The following is a 25,534-nucleotide window of genomic DNA, read 5'->3' as shown; positions in this document are numbered from 1 at the left end:
TTACAAGAGTTTCTCACTCATCCACCCCTTTAAGCAGTCAGTTCCAGACTCTCGTCACTCTCTGAGTAAATAAATTCTCAACTCACCTGCACCTCTTACCTGTACTGTCTGGTCATTGACCCTTCTATTAGTGGAAAACATACCTCTGTATGCCACTCACCATCTTATGCATCTCTATTAGGTCCCTTTTCAACTCCTGCTGTTCCGAGGAAAGCAACTCCATCCTATCCAATCTTTCCTCATAGTGGAGACCCTTCAGCTGGAAAATGTCTTCCTCACCCCTCTCTAGTGCAATCACTGATATCTGGTATCTTTTGAATCCAAGATGATGTACTTTTCACTGTACTCCTGTACTTGAGTGTACATGACAATAAATTCTAAATCTTAAGTCTTATAATGTGGTGACCACAATTACATGTAGTACCCCAGCATTACAGGCCTAACCAGCATGCTACACAGTTACAGCATAACCTCCCCACTCTTGTATTCTAACCCCTGCATAATAATAACTGTCCCATTTGTCTTCTCAACCACCTTATTCTCCTCTCAGCTACCCTGAGGAATCTATGAATACGTACATCAGGCTCCCTCTGATCTTCAGTACTTTCCAGGGTTCAGGTCACACAGAGTGTAATTTCTTGGCTTGTTACCCCTCCCCAAGTTCCTTACCTTGCACCTTTCCGGACTGAATTCCATTTGCCGCTGCTCAGCCCACTTGATCCTCCTACAGTTTACAGTTACCGTCATCATTAATCACCCAATTGAGTTTTGTCATGAACCTCTTGATCACCTCCCCAACCTGATTTCATACAAATTGGTCATCCAGGGAGACAGAGATACAGTACATGCACTTGATTTAATAATATCCTTTTATTCTTAGCAGAGGCCAGTCTTGATTCTGTGTCTTAACATCAAGTCAGAAGATCATGTGTTCAGACCTCTATTCTAAGACTTGCATATATAATCCACACTTTATATATAACATATAAAACTTTAGTAGAGACTGAAGTAGGAGCACAGTCTTTTGAATGATTTGTCAATTAATTCAGGCCTCATTTGCCTTCCTAAGGTAGTATAAAAGATCCGATATCATTACTTAAAGAAGAACACTGGAGTTTTTAAAAACGGTATCCTGGTTAATATTTATCCTTCAATCCGGTGATGGTTGCTGTTTTTATGGGACTTTACTGTAACAAATCTGATGCTGCTTTCCCAAACGAGACTCGAGGTAGTACTTAACGATCCCTCAGTCAGTCTGGGACAGCATAAAAAAGGTAATTTATCAACACAGGTTGTTTCCTTATCCCTGACAAACTACAGACTGACACCCAAACACAGTATCACCGAGAGACGTTACAATACAATTCATGTTTGTAACATGTAATAATGTTATACTTCAACATGAACAATGTCAACGGACTAGGTCCAGTATGTTAAAATGAGTTTTCTTGATTTAAAACAAAACCTCTCTTTCCATGAAAATAAAAAAGGGCTGAAGTTCTGTAAAATGCTGTTTCAAATGTGCCTGTTGTAACAGTATATACACTTGCAGAGTCAGTTAGTTTGGATGGCTGATTTGCAATACAGAATGATGCCAACATTCAATTCCCACACTCGTTAAGATCACCATTAAGGGCTCTCCTTCTCAACCTCTCTCCTCACCTGAGGTGTGATGACCTTCAGATTAAATCACTACCGGTTGTCTCCCTAATGAGGGGGCAGTCTGGTCTGGCAAGACTATGGCAATTTTATAATCTAAGCTTATACACTCATATTATAAAAAACCAGTAGGTTTAAAAAAAGTTTTTAACTCATTTAGATTATAGAGACAGAGACATACACAAACATGTCCTGCATTACTGCATATGGACTTTGAAGTTATAACATGCATCTCATGATGGCAGGACATTGCAAAGAGATTTATAACCATCAAAGCTAATTTTGAAGTGTAGTCACTGTGTATTCTATGTAGCAATTGCAGCAGCCAATTAGCATAGACTTGAAGCCACGATGAGATAATGAGGTATAGATACTGGCCAAAACAAGGATTCCTCAGTTCTTATGTGTGGTGCCACAGAATCTTTTACATGCATGAGAAAGGACAGATGGCTTAACTGATTATCTGAAAAATAACTCCTTCAACAATACAGTGCTCCCTCAAAGACTTGCACAACAGTCAGCCTGTAGATTGAGATCAGGTCTATCCTGCAAGACTTGAACTCAACCTTTTGATTCAGTGATGAATGTAAAACAAGACATCTCGAAATAGCATCAAGTGATTATTCCTTCTCAAACTGGAAGGAAACTCAAATAGGTGGTGCACAGCAATGAAAGCTGGGCATATTCCTCTTAAACAAAAATGTAGCAGGTGAGGCAGGCAGGGGGACCCGGGGATAAATTTCAAGGAGTCTTGATTCCTGCAATTTAGGTTAGATTAGATTAGATGCCCTACAGTGTGGAAACAGGCCCTTCGGCCCAATAAGTCCACACCGACTATTTGAATAGTAACCCACCCAGACCCATTCCCGTACCCCCTATATTTATTCCTGACTAACCCACCTAATGTTATGGGCAATTTAACATGGCCAATTCATCTGACCAGCACATCTTTGGACTGTGGGAGGAAACCCATGCAGACACGGGGAGAATGTGCAAACTCCACACAGACAGTCACCCAAGGTGGGAATTGAACCTGGGTCCCTGGTGCTAACCACTGAGCCACCGTGCCACCCAGCTATGAGGTTCTTGCAAGCTGTGTGAAGGAGAATGGGGACTACGGAGCAGATGAGTGGACTCACCACAGTACTGTGGTACAGGGGAGGAACTAAAAACATAGTTGTGACACAGAACAGTATAATTAGGGGTTGGATGCTGTCCTCTGCAGCCGTGAGTGCAAGTTCTAAAGGCTGTGTTTTGTGCCTGGAGCAGGGGTTCAGGACATCTCCTCAGGGCTGGAGAGGAAGCGGAGGGATCCAGTTGTCATCATCCATCTTGGTACCAACGACACTGATGAGCCTGGAAAGGGGGCCCTGCTGAAAGATGGTGAACAGTTGGAAGCTCAATTACAAATCAAGTCCTCCAAGACAATAACTGCAGGATTACTACCTGAGCCATCGGCAAACTGACTCAGGGTAAAGAAATATGTGGCTCAGAGATTGGTGAGGGTGGAATGGATTTCAGTTCGTGAGGCATTGGCAGCAGAACTTGGAGTAGCTGGGACCTGTTTCAGTGGGAGGGACTTTGTTTGTACTGTGCAGGGACCAGTGTCCTGGCAAATCAAATAACAAGGGCCATGGGGAAGGCTTCAGATTGCATTGAAAGATGGCAAGGTTTGGGAGAGGGGACATATACTCTGAAAAAGCAAAAAAACAGGTTACGACAGCATTACGGGGCAGCTGTTTGGTTAGATACACAGAGTGAGATAGCAAGTGAGAGAAGTCTCTCCAAATTGTCCACATGTAGAAGAAAAACAGTAACATTTAAAGGTCAAAGGGGGTTAAATTGGTTTCAACAACACACAATTAACGGCTTTCAGTTCAATGCACACAATATTTGTAACAAAATAAAATAAATGACCTCGATCTGCTGCAAAATGCATTGTCGTAAGAAGTTGTACGTTTCAAATCCACAATTTCAGAGTGGTACAAGCATTTCTGCCATTTTCCCAGATCTGTAATTTCAGATTTACAACATCTGCAAGAAGCATTTGGGCTCTTGGTTTTCTTCCTTATAATACAAATGTCATTCATTAAAGATGTTTTTTTTTTCTTTTTCAGCAAGAGGAGGTTCCCCTGCAGAAATATCAGTTGCCTCCAAACCGATCGCTGGTTCGTGTAGTGTCCTGGCATGGGAGATTTGAAAGCAGGCTGTTCAAAGAATAGAAGCCAGCCAAGAACTCCCCTGTGAGACGCTAGCTCTATTTTAGCCTGAGAAAGTTTCGTTTTCTGGAGAGGCTTTTGGACACCATACAAACTGTAATCCAAAACCAACACAGGCAACCGGGAACACTGCTGTAAGACGCGAAACAATGACCTCACAGAGGAATGCTGGCCACTGTTAAAAAGACTTACTAAACAAAAGGAGAGAAAACCAAAGTAACAACAAGAGTTTAATTTATGAGCGAGACTTCCTTGTATTTTGCCCTTGTTCTGCAGGTTACTTAACACTGCACGCTATCTCTCACTGAAAAGGGACAGATGGGTGGGTCATTGGAATGCAGCACCAGTATCTAGATTGTGGCTTCTCAGTTCTGTGGAGGCATGTTCGAACAGCTATCAGTGGCACTGCCTGTATCAAAGATAGAACTCCCAGTCCCAAAATAAGAACTCCTCTCCCTCGTGCTGGCTTTTGCAACCCTTTGCATCAGCACTCTGAATTTCCTGTCACAGACCCATGGGAATCTTCAGGGGGAGGAAAAAAAAACTTAGCGTGCGGCCCAAGTTTATATCCTCAGATAAAGATGCAACTTTGAAATTGCTCAGAACAAAGTACAGGCATTGTCACAAATAAAGCGCATTGCCGAACACCAAAGCGTTTACTGTTATTTTGACAAAGAAGATAATTAGACCCCAAACTCGATTATTTCAGATGCTTCACTGCTTTTGGAGATGTACCTCAGTGATGTCTTGCAGGTTGTTAGTGGAATTGGTCACAGTCAGGATCTGAAATTCTTTGGATTCACTGGAGTGGAGGCAGGGAGGAGGAGGAGGTGGTGGGAATAAGACTGCAGGTTAGGGTGAATTGACTATGCTAAATTGCTCATAGTGACTAGGGATGTGCAGGTTAGGGTGGATTGACTACGCTAAATTGCTCATAGTGACTAGGGATGTGCAGGTTAGGGTGGATTAGCCATGGGAAATGCAGGGGATACCGGGATAGGGTAGGGGGGTGAGTCTGGGTGGGATACTCTACAGAGGGGTGGTGTGGTCCCGATGGGCCTAATGGCCTACTTTCATAATGTAGGGAATCTACGTTTCTATTCTTCTTAGGAGTGGGGATGGAGAGGAGGTTGGAGTATTGACTTGCATCAGTAATATCAGCAAATTCTGGACAGAAGTCAGCTGGACCAGTAGAAAACAGGGAATTTCAAATAATCAGTGAGATACACCTAAAATTCATTTATAATGGAGTATTCCACCATCCTTTATGTTGCTTCAAGATTCAATGTGCCCAGGTCAAGCCTTGTGCAAAAAATGGCCATGCTCCCAGGTCAAAAGTCAGTCCAGGAACGGAACATTCAAGTGCATTTCACATTTTGAAAAGGTAAGAGGGAAAGCAAAAGAGGGGAAGTAACTAATAAAGACTGAGATCATTAAAGTAGTGAGAAAGGATCTGCACTCAGAAGATCAAAATGTAGAATTAGTTTGATTTAGGAGGTCGTGTTGTGGCTGTACAGGACATTGGTTAGGCCACTGTTGGAATATTGCGTGCAATTCTGATCTCCTTCCTATCATAAAGATGTTGTGCAACTTGAAAGGGTTCAGAAAAGATTTGCAAGGACGTTGCCCAGGTTGGAGGATTTGAGCTAGAGGGAGAGGCTGAATAGGCTGGGGCTGTTTTCCCTGGAGCATCAGAAGCTGAGGGGTGACCTCACAGAGGTTTATAAAATCATGTGGGGCATGGATAGAATAAAAAGACAAAGTCTTTTCCCTGGGGTGGGGGAGTCCAGAACTAGAGGGCATAGGTTTAGGGTGAGGGGGAACAAGATATGAAAGAGACCTAAAGGGCAACTTTTTCATGCAGAGGGTGGTACATAACTCTATAAGAAACAGTGAGAGAAATAATTTGCTGGTGGGCGTAGTTTATCAGCTGTCAAACTGCCAGGCAGGGTATAAATCAAGAAATAACAGTAACTTGTATGTAAAATTACTGCAATTTTAAATCTTCATGGACAAACCGGAAAAAGCAACCTTGAGTTTTAAGTGCATACAGTGCACTTGGGGCTATTTCACAGAAAAATGCACTGTGGAACAAATGAGAGAACAGGCTATTCTGGATCTCCTAATGAGATGTGATTAATAAATGATGTCAGGGTGAAGGGCACTCTGAGGAAGATTGATCAGAACAGATTGAATGTTACACGCAATTTGTGAGCAAGAAAACTGTCACGTAAACATTCATAATAGGAATTACCAAAGGTACAAAGATAGAGTTGGCTAAAGTCAACTGAGAAATAGGTGTCTGTGCTCCCATGTATCTGCTGCTTTTGTCCTGAGTGGGTAAACATCATGTGCTGTTGAAGGAGACAGTTGCTCCAATATTTCTTTCATATGGTACACACTGTAGTGCATCAGTGGTGGAGGCAGTGATTACTAACAATTGGACTCTTTTGTCCTGGATGGTGTCTGGACTTGTCAAGGAAAAGAGTCAGTGCTCCATCATAGTTCTGACTTGTGCCATGTAGATGTGGGGAGTCAGGACTGGTTTATTGATGTCCCACATTTGTGATAACATGAATGAAGTTTTAAAGGAAACTTGAATTGAAACCTAACCAGCTTAATTTCAAGTGTGTAATTTCCTGTCTGTGGTCAGCGTCAAACCCCACAATTTATGGGCTCCACTATATGTTTGTTCTGAACTTTTAGCATTTGCAGCTTCCTTTTGAGAAAGAAAATTGACAATACATTGACAATGGGCTCACTGCAGCTCAGTCCACATTCAACAAAAGCAGTCTTAAACACACACCTTAATGCACATAACTCATTCCAAGAAGACATTCTGATCTACCCTTGACCTTTCATAAAATAAGAAAAAACATATAATGCTGAATTACACAACCTGCAGGGTTAAAATTAATCTTTCAATAACGGAGGTCCTCTCTCATAAAAACAATGCTCTGACGAATTGAAAATCCAACCAATACCTTCACATCTTCAGGAGATGCTACTCATCTGACAGTTATGTTTGCTCACTTACAAAGTGACCTCTTGGGGAAGTTTTGTTGATTTGATTGAAGATTTCCTTAAATCAGGAGTGAGGAAAAGGAACATACACCCTCAGCACAATCATTCCTTATTCTGATTGTGCATCATTTTGACTCATTGAATGTTGCACAAAGTAAAAAGCCGCAATTATCAGAATTTATTTTGCCTAAGGGAAGTTGTCAGCACGCACACCTCCCTTGCTGACTAAGCTCAGCTGTGCCTCTGGCAGAGACCAACAGCACAGGACTCAAGTAACAAACCTTTGTTGTGCTCATGATCCAAATGAAGAGGCGATGATCTTCTGCGCTGTAAACAGAGAGCCGGCAGCAAAATCCGAGGAAATTTCTGAGGAGCAGTCAGTGGACCTGAAGCATTAACTCTGATTTTTTTAGAGCTGAGCTTTTCAAGCCATTTCTGTTTTCGTCGCTTCCTTTATGGTAGGACTTCCTCAACTGCCGGTTGCAAGCCAGCCAAAGATTTGAGGGTCGCAACCTCGGAAGGTCAGATCCAAGACAGCTGTTTGGCTTCTTCAAAACGCTCGCTTGGTTTGAATCGGGAGGATGTGGGACCAATCAATTGCCGACTGAGACCTGACTCCTGCCTCGTGTTTATCCTGCCCTTTCTTTAACCAGCTGCACCAAGAGCATAGTGGAGGAAGGAAGGAAGGAGATGGGGCTGATGGTGAACAGAGGGAGGCAGAGAGGAGGATGAGTGGAAAGGTGGCATATAAATCGGCTATTGGAGTTGAGATAGGACTAGTTGGTGAACAGAAGGGGAGGGGAGTTTATGCTCTTCCCTGCTGATATGGCCTTCTCTCTCACACATACACAGGTAGACACACACAAACATACATTTCAATGGGACTCATTCTAAATCTGAGGCATGAAAAATGGGTCACAACGGAAATGGTTTGGGAAACACTGCATTATCACATTCCAAACTATTCACCGAAGATCTGCGGACAGCACCTTCCAAACCCACGACCACTTCCATCTAGAAGGAGAAGGATACATGGGAATATTCCCCTCCAAGCCACTCACTATCTTGAGTTGGAAATATATCACCATTCTTTCGCTGTAGCTGGATCAAAATGGAAGAATTCCCTCCATAATGGCGCTGTGGGTCAACCCACAGCAGGTGGACTGCACGGTTCAAGGAGACAGCTCACCACCACCGTCTCTAAGGATGGGCAATAAATGCTGGGCGGCCAGTGACACACACATCTGAGAAACGAATAATTTCTTATTAAAACTAAAAGGTTTTTCAGTCACACAGCAAGCTTTTGAGTTTGGAGATCATCCTCACTTAGCTGTGGTCTGCCATGAGTGGGAGAGGTTTGAAGATTCTGAGCACAAAACCATATATCCACAGGCTCGTTGTGACTAACGCCAAGGGAGTTCCATCTATTATGGAGGAAAAAGCGAGGTCTGCAGATGCTGGAGATCAGAGCTGAAAATGTGTTGCTGGAAAAGCACAGCAGGTCAGGCAGCATCTAAGGAACAGGAAATTCAACGTTTCGGGCATAAGCCCTTCCTGATGAAGGGCTTATGCCCGAAACGTCGAATTTCCTGTTCCTTAGATGCTGCCTGACCTGCTGTGCTTTTCCAGCAACACATTTCCAGTTCCATCTATTATGTCAATAATGCATTATTGAAACCACCTTGCTGAAAAATGAAGAGCATAATCCAATGCATTCAGCACGTGGATATGAAACATTTGTGCTTTGAACATGTGGAGATTTCCACAAGTAGATTAGTGATAATACTTTAACACAATACCCAGCATCTACCATATACATTTTGCTGACACAGCATCTGCAGGGTGCCTGAAATAGTATCTGAAATTTTACCAAGTGAGTTGAAGGAGTGTAATCACTAGAAGAAAAATCTGTTCAGAGAGGTTTGTAAGACACCTTCTTTCTATGACTACTGAACAGTTGTTAATTATCTGTAAGACCATCATAGGCAATTGAATGGCAGAACAAGCTCAAAGGGCCAGATGGCCTATTCCTGCTCCTAGTTGTTACATTCTAAAAGGGAAATACACAAAATAAAATACAAAGGAAAAGCTAATAAAAATAACTATAACTGCAAGGGAACTGAAATGACTTGAAAACATGACTCTGCTGAAAAAAGGAGAAGTTGAGAAGGAAAGACCAAATGTGAACCTAACGGAACTCCCGAAATAACAGGAGTGGAAATTATGATTGAAACAAAATTTTGCTGAGTCCAAATGCTTGTGTTCCTTGCATCTTTTTAAAATTAGTTTAGTAAAACGCTTGCATATTTTAACACAATAATGAAACAAAGCAGCACGGGCCCACCAGTCTGCTCCTTTCTTCATCATTCTTCATTATTAGAGTCCCTGCAGTGTGGAAGCAGGCCATTCAACCCATTGAGTCCACATTGACCCTCCAAAGAGCATCCCACCCCCACACCCTATGACCCCACATTTATAATGGCTAATCCACCTAACTTGCACATCTTTTGATTGTGGGAGGAAACTGGAACACCACAAGGCACCCACAGAGACATGGGGGTGGGTGTGTACACAGACATGGGGGCGAGGGTGTGTGTGTGAGTATGTGTGCAAATTCCATACAGTTAGTCGCCCAAGGCTGAAATCGAACCTAGGTCCCTGGCGTTGTCAGCAACAGTGCTAACCATTAAGCCACCATGCTGCTGTCAGGTCTAAGGAAGGTTCACATCCAAGAATAGTCAAATTTGAAAGCTCCAGCAGAAAATCTACTCTGATCCATGAGATTACATTCCCTAAAGTGCGGAAACAGGCCCTTTGACCAACCAATCCTCCAAAGAGTAACCCACCCAGACCCATTCCCCTACTCCCTACTAATGCACATATCACTACAAGCAATTTAGCATGGCCAATTCACCTGAATTGCACATCTTTGGACTGTGGGAGGAAGCCAGAGCACCCAGGGGAAACCCACGCAGACATGTGCAAACTCCTCACTGACAGTCACCCGAGGCTGCAATTGAACCCAGGTCCCTGGCGTTGCAAGGCAGCAGTGCTAACCACTGAGCTGTCCCATGAATAATATCACAGTGTGATGCTATCAGGACTTGAAGCACTGACGGTGATCGTCAACTGTCAGCTCTTCAGCATTTTTTGTTAAAATAGGTAGGCCACTTAAGAAATGGGTGAGGGTATTTTCAAGTTTTAATTTTATGGGGCTCAGTGTGGGAATGAATAAAACTAACCCCCCCCCCCAACCCAAATGCGCTGACTATCCAAAAGCTGCAGGATCCCCATTTTGCAGACAAACAAGACCTCAGTCAAAGATCAATCAGGCCTTCCTGGCACAATCAATCAATCAGTGAAGATTGCAGCCACTTCACTCTGCAGACAGTACAATCAAAGATTACTCATAATCAAAGAACATGTGTTCTTCAATATCCACAATTAACCCAAGAAAATTCAATTTTGTTCATAGCCAGACATTTGCTGATTTTAAGAAGATTACCCATTTTGATTAACTACTTTTAACGCAAAGCTGGCTGATCTCCCACATTCCATCCTTCATAAATCTGAAGTCATCTAAAAATCTGAAGCGTGGTTCTTAACTTGCACCAAGTCACATTCCTCTGTATGCCTATATTCACTGGCCTATTGGCTCCCTGTCAAATAATGTCGAGTTTAAAATTCATACGTTTGTTTTCAAACTCTGTATGAACACACCCATCCCCTATCTCAGTAATCTTCAGCTCCACAACACTCTGAGATCAATGCAGCCAACTAATTCTGGCCTCTCTTGAGCATCTGCAGGTTTAGTCACCTCACCACTTGGCCTTCAGTTGCCTTGGACCCAACTCTGGAATACCCTCTTTATGCCTTCCCACTTCCAGGGCACTCCTGAAGACCTAACTCTTTAATTGAGCCTTTGGTCATCTTCCCTATTATTTCACTAAAATATCATTTTTTGCTCAGAATGATCCAATGAAAAATCTCAATATTTCATTATGAGAAAGGTATTGTGTTATTTGTAATTAAATCGCTTCACGATGTGTTGGACTTGCTGCTACCACCATCTTTAGATATAGGGACCTACTTGCTCTCATGAGGTAGCAGAAACCCACCTGGTGTTCCAACTAGAAGAGGCTTTTCTCATGGACAAGACATAGTTTATTTCACATTATGGACCAGTTAAAGGTTAAAGTAAAATCACCCATAGCCTTACCAGACCATAGGGCTGCTCTCTCAGAGAGAGACAACTTGTGGTGGCTTAACCTGAGAGCCACCACATCTTAGGAAGGAGGGACAGATTGAGAAAGCGAGTCCTTCATGGTGACTTGAGCTGGTGAACCCATGCTGCTGGCATCTCTGCATCACAAATCAGCTGTCCAGCCAACTGGGCTCACCGATCCCCTATAACATTGTCGGGGAGACTATGAGGGGGACCAGAGGTTAGGTTTCACTCCTTCAAGATCCTCCACTGTTCTCCCTACATGTGTATAACACCATCACAGAGGTGGAGCTTATGGAACTTCTCAGTACTAATCCCATTTGACTCTTACATTTGTACAGCACCTATTGCACATGACCGAACGTTCCTGTTGTTGATGCCAGAATCCCTATTATTATTTCTATAGGCTCACTAGTTAGAAGTATCAGCATGAAGTTCTCCAAAGACTCCATTTTGCATGGTCAAAACTATACCCAGTACTAGAAAAGAACCTTGATTAGTGTGGTATTTCAACTGACACTAGATACTCAAGGGATACATTAGGTAATTAGCTTGTTCAAACAGTCACATATTGACTTAATCTGTGTTTGATTCCATTCCTGTCATTTTTGCTTTTCCAGATTTCCCAAAAGACATCAACAGTCAGATTAGAAATCTTTTTGTAAAAAACACACAGACAAATGAAACCTATTCATTTTTCATGAAGGTTGTTGTTTTAAGCTTTAGGATTTTGGAAAGAATAGGTTTTGTATGGCAGTTGCTAAAAGTTTTGCATTCCACAAGTGTCCAAATTTGATCCCTGCCTTTAGCTGGTTTCAGTTGCCACAGTAGTGTGGTTGGGGCTAGGGTTAAAATGGAGGATACAATGAGTTAAAGGCCCTGATCCAATCAAGAAATTCTTGGTCCCAATTCACTGCTCCAAACCTTACTCAGCAGCCCCTGTTCAAGATGAAACTATGTGGTGATCTGGTGAGGTGATGAAAATTGCTGGACCAGCTCTCGAGACACTTGCTGAGAGAACAGCCGCAACAGGAGTCCAGAAAGTAAACAGCATCTGCCATCCTTCCAGCTGAGAAAGAGGATAGAAATGTAAACAATTCATTCCAGATGAGGCCACGTTCATGTGGGACACCTGCACCAATAGCTGAAGAGGGCAGTCTTTGAGAAGCTATAAGTGTCATTGTGGGTGCTTGTTTGTCAGCACTGACATTTACTTCCAGCCACTGTAGACACTAATATTGAAGGTGATGGGTGACAGCTCACAGGAGGTGCTGCCATTTCTCTCTGTTGTTTGCTAGTGACTCCCTACTGCAACAAAGTCTATGGCCTTTGAGGCACTCCTGTAAGCATCCTTGAAGCAAAGCTTGAGGCACCCTTCAAATTGTCTGGTTACACCTCCGTTATCACACAGCTATACCATGGGCATGTGATGGCCTTCCCTCTTGCAGATCAGATGACAAACTTCAGCCTTTCAGAGGGCAGCCGAGTCCCTGATTGACCTCCCAAGTTACATCCACAATGAGCCGCAGACAGTGAGAATGAAATTTTTGAGCTTCTTGATAGCAGTAATTTGTCTATATTTCACAGCCATAGAAAGAACACGAGTCCCAAATACCATCAGCGTGGTCCCAAGGATCAGTCCGATGCTGTCCCTCATGTTGATCGTGAGTTGGCCAAAAAGATGATCACTGCCTTCCCTGCAAGGGCATTATGTTCAGCAACAAGACACAAGCTTGTCACCTGAGGTAGCAGAATTTTCTGAGCACTCATCCCAGGCTTACGACATTCGAAGGCCGAAAGAAAGACTGGCAGGAAAAGGGAATGGGGTGGAAGAGATTATAGTTGAGGCTGAAAAAGTTAAAAAAAACTACAGGAAATATGTTGCAATTACAATATTCACTGATGGAAGGGTTTTGTCAGTTTTTTTTTCCTCCCTTGCCCATTTCGTCTGGATTGTTGAGAGGACAAGTCACCACAAACACTGTTCTATGGTCACCAAAAACCAACTTCTTTGTCTTCTTTGATCTTTATAGTTTACAAAAGGCACAGCTGAAGCTCCACTTTGAAAATCCCAATGCTACATTCTGAGCAATCAAACAGACTGCTAAATTTTAGCAGCCTGCAGTTCAATGAGAAACATCAAAAGAAAAAGCAATGAATGCCGAGGAAAAAAGTAGAGCAGAAATCCAAGCTGTGCTCGACTGAACAGAGCGCAAACTGTCCAAACACACATTTCATTTAGGACTTTTACTCCCAGCGAAGACTTTGATCCTATTTGTCAGAAAAGAAAAGTAACTTGTGTCCTCCTGTTATAATGGATGGACACGTGAAGGCAAGACAGGCAAGGCACTGTCATATCCAGAACTGATCTCCAGGTGAGGCCGTATTCTACATTATGATAGTGGAACAGCTCAAATCGCGAGCATGGTGAGCAAATAGACTGAGTGAAAATCTAATCTGCAAATTCAAGGGGCAAATGGACATTTGAGGAAGGGCTCATGCTCGAAACTATTCCTGATGAAGGGCTTATGCTCGAAACGTCGAATTCTCTATTCCTGAGATGCTGCCTGGCCTGCTGTGCTTTGACCAGCAACACATTTGCAGCTGTGATCTCCAGCATCTGCAGACCTCATTTTTTATTTGAGGTATAAAGTCATAGAGTATTAGAGGTGTATAGCATCGGTCCAATTCATCCATGTCTACCAGATATCCTTAAGTAATCTAGTCCCACTTGCCAGCTTTTGGTCCGTATCTCTCGAAACCCTTCCTGTTCTTATATCCATCCAGATACCTTTTAATTGTAATCGTAGCAGCCTTCACCACTTCCTCTGGCAGCTCATTCCACACACGCAGCACCTTCTACATCAAAAAAGCATTAATAAAACCAAAGAAAAACATGTGCATGAAGGCTTCAGAAAGGTTACAGCACCAACTCCTTGGACGACCATGAAACCTCTGGGGCATCTTTATTATTTTCGTTTGGTACAATTTGAGCTGGTCATCAAACATATTGCATGATTTACAAGCCAGAGTATACCTTTTGAGCCAAAGTGTGTGGAATGGTCAGAGGATATTGGTTCCCCAGACATCACGCTGTTTCCAGTATTCATCTTCAGTCCTTTTTCTGGAATAGCTGCCTGTTTGAAATGTGACTCGTGATTACCTGTATTTTTTGAGTGTGTGGAGTCGTGGATAGATTATGACACAATACACAGAAAATAAGAGTATGTGTAGGCTTTTCAGCCCATCGTGTCTGCCATTCAACATGATCATAGATGACCCTCTATCTCAATGCCATACTCCTCTCTCCTTATTGTCTTTGCCTCTTGGAACCTATTTCTTTCTTAAACATACTCAGGGACTCAGCCCCCAATATCCGTCTGGGATTGAAATTCCAAATGTTCACCACCCTCTGAATGGCAAAAAAAAATCTCTTCATCTCAGTCTGAAGTGGCCTACTCTGCATCCAGAGACTGTGACTCCTTGGTTCAAAAGTGTGGTGGCAGAGTTGGGGAGGAATGGGGTAAGTGTCCAGAGAAAATTTCACCCCTGAATCCGATCTGTCTGGCTCTGTCAGAATTTTTATACATTTCAATGAGATCCCCTCATTCTTTGCAACTCTGATGAATACAGGTCCACTTGACCAACTCTCTCATCATACAGATAATCCTACCATCACAGAAATTAGTCTGGTGAACCTTAACAAATACATAAGACATAGCTGTTATTACATTAGCTATTCGAGGGAAGTAGGAGGGGCTGGTGTTGGCCCACTCAAAGCAGAGAAAGTTTATCGGAATTTTTAATAGAGGTTTTTGAATCATGAATGGCTTTGACAGAGGGAATAAGAAGAAACAGCTCAGTGTCAGAGTAGTCATTAGTCAGAAGAGACACATTTAAGTTGGTTGTTACAAGAACCAAAGGCAAATTCAGGAATTTTCTTTTGCTACAAGCTCTGATGGTCTGGGATATATTCCCTGAGAAAGTAGAGGAAGTAAATTTAAAACAAAAACTTGAAAGGAAAATAATTACAAAATTACAGGAAAAGAGCAGAGGAGTGGGAATAATTGGAGTGTTCTACCAAAGAGCTGACATTGATGCATGATGGACCATGTGTGAGGTTTTAGTCTAGGACTCTTTGGGTAGAGATTTTTTTTTAACCATTTTCTCAAAATACCAGAACATCATTCTGTAGAAACAACAACTTTTACTTTGAGTAGAATGAAACAGCTGAAGGCCCGGAATTAGGTAGGACCTTGAGCTATGCAATGAGATGGATTTTACATGGATTTTAGTAAGGCATTTGATAAGGTTCCCCATGGTAGGCTTATGCGGAAAGTCAGGAGGCATGGGATAGAGGGAAACTTGGCTAATTGGATTGAAAACTGGCTAACCGGTCGAAGTCAGAGAGTGGTGGTAGATGGTAAATATTCAGCCTGGAGCCCAGTTACAAGTGGAGTTCCGCAGGGATCAGTTCTGGGTCCTCTGCTGTTTGTAATTTTTATTAATGACTTGGATGAGGGAGTCGAAGGGTGGGTCAGTAAATTTGCAGATGATACGAAGATTGGTGGAGTTGTGGACAGTGAGGAGGGCTGTTGTTGGCTGCAAAGGGACTTAGATATGATGCAGAGCTGGGCTGAGGAGTGGCAGATGGAGTTCAACCCTGCCAAGTGTGAGGTTGTCCATTTTGGAAGAACAAATAAGAATGCGGAATACAGGGTTAACGGTAGAGTTCTTAGTCAGGTGGAGGAACAGAGGGATCTTGGGATCTATGTACATAGATCTTTGAAAGTTGCCACTCAGGTGGATAGAGCTTGTAAGAAGGCCTATGGTGTATTAGCGTTCATTAGCAGAGGGATTGAATTCAAGAGTCGTGAAGTGATGTTGCAGCTGTACAGGACTTTGGTTAGGCCACATTTGGAGTACTGTGTGCAGTTCTGGTCGCCTCACTTTAGGAAAGATGTGGAAGCTTTGGAGAGGGTGCAGAGAAGATTTACCAGGATGTTGCCTGGAATGGAGAATAGGTCGTATGAGGACAGGTTGAGAGTTCTCGGCCTTTTCTCGTTGGAACGGCGAAGGATGAGGGGTGACTTGATAGAGGTTTATAAGATGATCACAGGAATAGATAGAGTAGACAGTCAGAAACGTTTTCCCCGGGTATAACAGAGTATTACTAGGGGACATAAATTTAAGGTGAAGGGTGGGAGGTATAGGGGGGATGTCAGGGGTGGGTTCTTTACCCAGAGAGTGGTGGGGGCATGGAATGCGCTGCCCATGGCAGTGGTAGAGTCAGAATCATTGACGACCTTTAAGCGGCAATTGGATAGGTACATGGATGGGTGCTTAATCTAGGATAGATGTTCGGCACAACATCGTGGGCCGAAGGGCCTGTTCTGTGCTGTATTGTTCTATGTTCTATGAGATATTATAGATGAAGGGGTTTTGCTTGAAACGTCGATTCTCCTGCTCCTCGGATGCTGCCTGACCTGCTGTACTTTTCCAGCACCACACTCTCGACTCTGATCTCCAGCATCTGCAGTCCTCACATTCTCCCAACGAGATATTATGTCAAATGACCAAAGGTTTGGTCAAAGACGCAGGGTTCAAGGTTTTAGAGGTAGAGAGGCAGAGTGACATAGGGAGGGAATTCCAGAGCTTATGGGTCAAGGGGTGGAGCAATTATCCCTGGGAACACGCAAGAGGGCCAGGATTGTAGGAGTGCAGATAAGCTGTGGGGCTGATCGAGATGAGAGACACAGGGATAGGCAAGGCAGTAGAGGAGTTTGAAAACAATTCTTTAAAATAATTGGTCAACCAGAGGTAAAGCCGATTAGCAAGCAGAGGGCGAATGTGTGAATGGGTCTTGCTACAAGACGCAGGCAGCAGAGTTTTGGACGATCTCAGATTTGAAGGGGATAGATTGTGGGGTATCAGCTGTGAGTGTGTTGGAATAGCAGAGTCCACAGGCAGCAAAGAAATGATTGAGGGATTTAGCACTCGACAAGTCGAGGCAGCATCAAAATTCAGGGCAATGTCGTGGAGATCAGCGACCTTAGTGATGCTCTGAATAGGAGACTGGAATGTCTTCTTGGGGTCAAGTGTGACATCAAACGTTCAATCAAACTGGCTTAACCTGACTGCTGCCAGAGCTACAGATAATAGGGAGTGGCTAGGATATTTTGCATTCATGACAGCTGTTTCTCAGAAACCAACGCACAGTTCTATTCTAGTGGTCTGATAGCACCTGTGAGATCAATGCTGAATTTTTGTCAATGACACTGCGCCGAATTCTATTGTGATTTGAGCTCAATAACACAAAAGCACAGTCATATGGTTCCTCTCTTTGGCTCAATAGGGTAATCAATATGGGCAATAAAAGCTCAAATTTGAAAGAAAGAATACAGATGATATTAAAAATGCAAGACATTCGATGATAAAATGAGTCTTATTTGCATCTACACCCCAGCTTAGGAGAGACCTTGATGCTCCAGAGAGACATTCAGGGTGTATGCACCAAGGTGAAGGATGAATCACATTGAACACTATATAGGTACTGCCAATCATTGACTGCTGGAAGTATGCAGAACAGTCAGACAGTGACATTAATCAGGATATCTTGCTTTGGCAGTTGAGATTTGGAGCTCAGCTGACAAGGAAGTGAAGGAATGAGTGCAAACAGAAAAAGTGAAGATTGCAACCAGATCAGCCTCAACATTATGAAATGATTATATTAGATTCCCTGAGATTTGATTAGATTCCCTACAGTGTGGAAACAGGCCCTTCGGCCCAACAAGTCACACCGACCCGCCGAAGCGTGACCCACTTCTACATTTACTCCTTCACCTAACACTACGGGCAATTTAGCATGGCCAATTCACCTGACCCGCACATCTTTGGACAGACAGTCGCCTGAGGTGGGAATTGAACCCGGGTCTCTGGCGCTGCGAGGCAGCAGTGTTAACCACTGTGCCACCGTGCCGCCCACATGGGGAGGCAGAGTGGAATGGCTTGCTCCTAATTTATACATGTGCATGTACCTCTTAAGTGTAGGAAAGATCCTGAGCCAGCATGTATTTAATTTGATTATCAAGTACTTACAGGTTAATTGGTGATTGATTACCTTGCTGGTTGATTCCACAAGTGTTTGCTGCTTTTGGTAGTGTAATTGCTTCAAGGGAAAGGGTGGTGCGGTAGCTGCTGAAAGGTTTTTCTTTGCTGAATTCAAGATTTCAGAGAGTAGAAATGGTGTTCTCATTGAAATGTGCATGCTGCAGTTGTGATAGTAACCTCAGCATGGGACAAAGGTAACCTGGCTCCTCCCAGACTGGGGCTGGCATGTTCTCTGTAGCTCTCTATCCAAAGGACATTAACTGATTCACATTCTCTCGTGTCAGACCAGCAAACAGACATACTCACTATCAGTATAACGCTCTAGTGAGGCTGTAACGAGAGCATCCTGACCAGAATGATTCCATAAATGAATTAGTTTCGCTGCAAGGTTTGGTTACAGACGTTGCAGTGATTCTTATAGCAACTGAGCTCTGACAGAAGTATTAGATTAATGACAGGTTTAGTAAGATAGACAAAGAAACATTGATTTCATTACCTGATGGAACAATGACTGCAGGACACAGACTTGAGGCTCTGGGAAAAAGTTAGAGGCGGTTGCTATGAAGAGGTTTCCTCACATAGCAAGTGGGAGTGACCTGGGACTGGTTACTTTGGAGGGAATTGGGACACAAAATAACAATTTCAAAAGAAAAACCTTGGTGGCCACTTGGGGAAAATAAACTTGCAGGGCTCCAGGGATAAAGCAGGGAAATGGATTGCTCTACAGAGAGCTGGCATGAAGTCAATGCCCCAAATGGCCTCCTATTGGGCTGGAATAACTCAATATTGGTGTACAGTGCTGTCAGTCATGATCCAATTTCTGCCATTCAGTAAGATCAAGGCTGATCTGATTTCAACCTTAACTCTATACTCCTTCAAATCCCCGATAATCTTTCACCCCTTTAGTAATCCAGAAAGTATTTCCACCTTAAAAATGTTTAAAGGTTCAGCTTCCACTTCCTTTTGGAGAAGGAAATGCCAAAGACTCTCAACCTTCACAGAAAAAAGCTTCATCTCAGTTTAAAAATAAGGGTCTGCACATTTAAAACAATCACCACTAGTTCTAGATTCCCCCAAAAGAAACATCCTTTCAACATCCACTCGGTCAACTCCCCTCAGGAAATTAATTCACATTTGACTCTTTGAGGAGATATGCCTAGCCTTTCCTCATAAGGCAATCTGCTCATTTAGATTTTAGCTCAATAAACCTCTGAACTGCCTCTAACGCATTAACATTTTCCTGTAATTGTGGTGACCAGTGCTGTACACAGTACTCTTGATATGATCTCAATGACTTGTATAACAGAAGCATAACATTCCTACTTGCACACTTAATTCCCGTCACAATAAAACAACATTCTAATGGCTTTACTGATTACTTGCTGTACTTGCACATTTACCTTCTGAGATGCATGCACGAGAACAACGCAGATCTCTCTGCATCTCAGAGCTTTTGGTCGAAACTAGTTTCAGACAGGTATAGAGGAACAAATTACTGCAAATGCTGGAGTCTGTACTGAAATCAAAAAAATGTCAGAGCTCACAGCGGGTCAGGCAGCATCTGTGGAGAGAGAGCAAGCTAACGGTTCAAGTCCAGATGACTCTTCAGAGATGACATCACTCCATGTCAGCTATGATGCAGAGTCATCTAGACTCGAAATGTTAGCTTGCTCTCTCCCCACGGATGCTGCCTGACCAGCTGTGATCTCCAGCAGTTTTCTTTTGGTTCAGACTGGCATTCTCTGTAGTTCTGTGACCAGCTAGCTCGAGCTTGGCACGATCTATATGGGTGCCTACCACATTCTCATCGTCACCGGCTTCTCACCAGAAGCACCAGTGATCCAATTTCAAGGTCCGAGAAAGATTTCTAAGGATATGAGGTGAATGGAGGAAGGGATGTAGTAGAAACAGGAATTGTCAAGCATGCGCAGACGCACGCAAAGGCTGTTTTATCTTTAGTGTTAAAGACAGTTGTGTATGAAAGATATTTGACTGCAGTTACTTAGGGAAGAGCAACAAAGAAATTCACCCTATTTTTCTAGGTGTTGTTAGGTAAAAATAGAATGATAAATGGGAAATCTTTCCCAAACCCAAATAGAGGGCAATATTTGGGTTGGGGGCATGACTTCTGGAAGTGAGAGGCTAGGACTGTTTAAAAAAAAATGACATTCAAAGTTGAATCAAGCTTTATCAGTGAAACAGCTTCAATATGAAAGTAGTGTCACAGGTAGGCAGGGTGGTGAAGAATACATTTGGTATGCTTTCCTTTATTGGTCAGAGCACTGAGTACAGGAGTTGGGAGGTACAGGACATCAATTAGGCCATTTTTGGAATAGTGCATGCAATTCTGGTCTCCTTCCTAACGGAAGGATGTTATGAAACTTGAAAGGGTTCAGAAAAAATTTACAAGGTTGTTGCCAGGGTTGGAAGATTTGAGCTATAGGGAGAGGCTGAATAGGCTGAGGCTGTTTTCCCTGGAGCGTCGGAAGCTGAGGGGTGACATTATAGAGGTTTATAAAATCATGAGGGGAATGTATAGACTAAATAGACAAGGTCTTTTCCCTGGGGTCGGGGAGTCCAGAACTAAAGAGCACAGGTTTAGGGTGAGAGGGAAAAGATATAAAAGGGACCTAAGGGGCAACTTTTTCCACACAGAGGGTGGTGCATGTATGGAATGAACTGCCAGAGGAAGTGGTTGAGGTTGGTACAATTACAGCATTCAAAAGGCATCTGGAGGAGTGTATGAATAGGAAGGGTTGAGAAGGATGTGGGCCAAGTGCTGACAAATGGGACTAGATTAGGTTAGGATATCTGGTTCGCATGGACGAGTTGGACCGAAGGGTCTGTTTCCGTGTCTGTCTACGACCCTATTTAATGGTGAGCACAATTCAAGAAAAAGAATCATACCACTCACGGCTGCCTGAAATCAATACTTATCACAAGTTAGAGTTTCAAATCCGACCTACTGACATTACTAGAGCTGAGTGAGGTCTCCATGTATACGAGACAGTTTCAAGTATTGGGGCTAGGTAGGCTGGGTCAAACTGCCCTGGAGCTCCCAGTTAAGGCAGCGCATTCAGATCAGTAACAATGATTATTGCTAAAAGAAAAATTAACAATATCATGTGCAGGGAACTTCCCCGTAGCACAAATGAAATTATTTCATTACTTCCTCCATGTACTAAAGCATTAACTGTTTTCATACAGTTTTGATTTTTCTAGACCATCAGTATTAAATTATTCAGAGAGGGGCAAGAGGGAAGGGAGACTTTTGGAGCATGATTGGCAAGGGAAAGGAGGAGATGGACATCATATATCTGTGAGCCAGTAAACTGTGCCATTACAAACTGCATGCATGATAGCTCTTTTGTATCTTAGCAAGAAATTTCGATAGCAACTGCAGTGTGAGGATTTGGGTACACCATTTAGGACAGAGATGAGGAGACATTTCGCGTAGTGAGGCTATGGAAATTATTACAACAGCAAGTAGTTGATGCCCAAATATTGGATGTATTCAAGAGGCAGCTACATATAGCATTTGGGACAAATGGAATCAAAGGTTATGGGGAGAAAGCAGGATTAGGCTACTGAGTTGGACAATCAGCCATGACAGTGATGAATGGCTAAAAGGGCTGAACGGCCTCCTCCTGCTCCTATCTTCTACGTTTCTATGTCTGCTGTATTTTTTAAAAAGTTAAAAAATTCCTTTGGAGTGGTTGTTATATTGGGAATGGCTCTTATATTGGGTTGCCCCAAGAAAATCCAAACTTTTTCAACAAGAAAATGCATTAAACTAAAAACACAGTGATAACACACATGGCAACTGCAAAAAATCTTTTTGTAAATCTTAATTCCAGTGATAAAGCGAGCAACAATTTTCAAATTGCCTCGAAGACTACTTTTAGTCATTGTTTCCCAGAGTTTAACTGAACAAATTTGGGTAAATAACTGAGGGCAGAACAACTGGAAAATAATATAAGTGCAACATAACGTCACCTAAAGAACAATGAGGGGTCAAAGGCAAGGGTGCTTAACTGGAGAACAGGTAAGATCAGGTAAGAATGCTGATCACTCAAGATGGCTAGGCAGTAAAGCTAGCAATAGTTTGACAGAGATCTTTAATTGCGATAATGTTAATTCAAAATAAATATACTCTTGAAGGTGCAAAGTGAACAAAGAATAGTTTGTGAATAGTTAAGTGATTAAAAATAAACAGAAACTTGAAAAGAATGTGCAGGATTATGAAATAAGTTGTGCGATTTTTAACTTTGTCCACCCCAGTCCAAATTGTGTAATAAGGTAACATTAAAGAGCCTCTAAGAGTCCACAAATGAGGAGGAATTCAGAGAGTAGAAATGTGGAGACAGAGATTACATGGCCAAACAAATTACAGATACTTAGAAACTAGAAGAATAATTAAAAGAATTACATTATTATGGGTGAAGAAAAAAGCCCAACGACGGAACTGAATTAATCATAGAATTCCTGCAGTGTGGAAGCAATCCATTTGGCCCATCAAGTCCACACCGACCCTCTGAAGAGCAGCCCACCCAGGGCCATGTCCGCACCCTATCCCTGTAACTCTACCTTTCCACATAGCCTTCCATGGCTAATCCACCTAGCCTGCACATCTGTGAACACTTTGGGCAATTTAATATGGCCAATCCACCTCACCTGCACTTCTTTAGACTGTGGGAGGAAACTGGAGCACCCAGAGGAAACGCACGCAGACAAGGGGAGAACATGCAAACTCCACACAGACAGTTGCCAGAGGGTGGAATCAAACCCAGGTCCCTGGCACTTTGAGGCAGTAGTGCTAACCACTAAGCCACCATGCCACCCTAAAAGATTGTTATTTATATGAAAGTACAAATGTGGAGCAGAAGTAGACCATTCAGCCCATCGAGCGTGTTCCAACATTTGATGTGATTATGACCAATCCAATTGTGGCTTCAATTCTTCTTTCTTGTCGATCCCCATTTCCTTGGGCTCCCTTTTCAATCAAGAACCCAACTAAACAGTCCAATAAATATCCAACAACTCTGCCTTCACTGCTCTCTGGGGAAGTCAATTCCATAGACTAAAAACTCTGATAAAAAAAACCTCATCTCTGTGATAAATGGAAAATGCCTATTAATGGACTGAGCCCCAATTTCAGTCACTCCCACAAGGGACAAATTCCTCTCAGAATCCACTGTGTCAAGTCCCCTCAGAATCTAATATATTTCAATAAAATCACCATCATCCTTCTAAACTTCAATAGAGAGAGGTCCAGTCTTTTCTCATAAGATAATATCATGAAACCAAGTTGAGTGAACCTTATTTGAATTGCTTTTAATGCTATTCTATGCCTTCTTAAATAAGGAGATCACAGTTTACAAATGTGGTCTCACCCTCTATACTCTCTACTTTCATAATCCACTTTCCTAGCAACATCACATTTGCCTTATATGCTAAGATCTACCTGTCCCCCAGAGCTTTGCATTCTTGCTACATTTTAATAATACATCACTTTCCAATTCTTCCTGCCAAGGTGGACAAGTTCACATTTTCCCACATTATGCTCCATTTTAGCCCAATCACTCAAAACCATTCATAAACTGTCAGTGGTCACAACTTACTTTCCAACCTCTCTGGGCACCTTTTCACAACCATACACTCAGTCCCTTCTTTCAAGTCATTTATACAGATTGTAAGTAGTTATAGCTCCAGCACCGATCCCTACACAGTCCTCCTCTGGTTATAGATTGCCAATCCAAAAATGACCTATTTGTTTCTTCTCTCTACTGGCCAATCTATCCCCTATCCATGCTAATATATTATCCCTACACCATCTGCTTTCACGAATAATGCTGTAAGTGAGAAGGAGAGTGTAATTTGAGAAACAGAAGAAACAATGTGGAAATGTAGCTGTAAAATTTAAAGAGAACAAATCACTGAAACTGGATGTTATACATCGGAGGGTGTTAAAATAAATCAGAGATCCCATCCAAAATGGGAAATCACACTGAAGGAAAGAAAGACAAATACGTTAAACATCAATCAAATGCAATGGGTTGATTTAAGATAGCCAGAACAGGTTTGTTAAAGGCAGATTTTGTTTGAAACATCCAAAAATGTTTTTAAGAGGGATGACTGTGTAAACTGAATATTATAGATAAAAGATTTTCAGGAAATGTTACACACAAAAAGGTCACTCCTAAAGACTTGCGAGAGCTATTGAGGTAGTTAATTGCATGTGTGGAAAGTTTGGTAATTGGGGGTAGGGAAGGGAATTGGAGTTAAGTGTAACCAGGCATTAACAGTGAATTTATTTTTGGTTTTGGTATGTTATATAAATGATTTGAATGTGAATATACGAGGTATAGTTACCAAGTTTGCAGATGACACCAAAACAGGTGGTGTAGTTGACAATGAAGAAAGTTCTCTCAGAGTACAAGAGACTTTGATCAGATGAGTCAATGGGCCAAGGAATGACAGATGAAGTCTTACTTAGGTAAATGTCATGTGTTGCATTTTGGGAAGGAAAACCAGGGCAGGACTTAAACACTTAACTAGGTCCTGGGGAGTGTTCATTCGAGAGTGTGGTGCTGGAAAAGCACAGCAGGTCAGGCAGCGTCCGAGAAGCAGGAGAATCAATATTTCGGGCAAAACCTCTTCAACAGGAATTTTGGGGGTGTCTGGGGAGTGTTGCCAAACAGAGACATTGGGTGCAGGTGCACAGTTCCTTGCAGGTGGTGTCACAGGAAGACAGAGTGGTGAAGGCAGCATTTGGCATGCTTGCCTTCATTGATCACAACATTGGTGTAGGAATTGGGATGTCATGATGCAACTATACAAGACATTGATAAGGCAACTTTTAGAATATTGCATACGATTCTGGTTGCCTTTCTGTAGAGAGATGTTGTTAAACTTGAGAGGGTGCAGGAAAGTGTTACAAGGATGTTGCCAGGACTGGAGGTTTGAGCTGTAGGGAGAGGCTGATTAGGCTGGGGCTTTGTGTCCCTGGAGTGTCCGAGACTGAGGGGTGACCTAATAGAGTTTTATAAAATCATAGACATGGATAGAGTGAATTACCATGGTCTGTTTTCTAATCTGGAGGAGTCCAGGTTTAAGGTGAGAGAGGAAAGATGTAAAAAGGTCCTGAGAAGTACATTTTTCAGACAGAGGGTAGTGCATGTATAGAATGAGCTACCAAAGGAAATGATACAATTATAACATTTTAAAAGGCATCTGGGTGGGCACATGAATGGAAAAGGCTTAAGAGTGATATGGGCCAAATGCTGGCAAATGGGAC

The 25,534-nt window shown here is 42.6% G+C and overlaps 1 protein-coding gene across 5 annotated transcripts in view; it reads right to left on the bottom strand.

The window, feature by feature from the left end:
* Window positions 1-25,534, bottom strand: part of LOC132819871 (ras and Rab interactor 2-like) — a 153,784-nt gene that overhangs the window by 111,092 nt on the left and 17,158 nt on the right. The window contains exon 1 of one of the 5 annotated variants that reach the window (XM_060831790.1): window positions 3,577-3,636. The exons of the other annotated variants lie outside the window; for them this stretch is intronic. The gene's annotated coding sequence lies outside the window, so the exon portion shown is untranslated. Of the gene's footprint in view, window positions 1-3,576; window positions 3,637-25,534 lie in introns of those variants that run through there. 5 annotated transcript variants of the gene reach the window in all.

Source organism: Hemiscyllium ocellatum, chromosome 10, assembly GCF_020745735.1.
Source record: "Hemiscyllium ocellatum isolate sHemOce1 chromosome 10, sHemOce1.pat.X.cur, whole genome shotgun sequence".
Taxonomy (NCBI): Eukaryota; Metazoa; Chordata; class Chondrichthyes; order Orectolobiformes; family Hemiscylliidae; genus Hemiscyllium; species Hemiscyllium ocellatum.
This window is presented reverse-complemented; position numbering and strand designations above follow the sequence as displayed.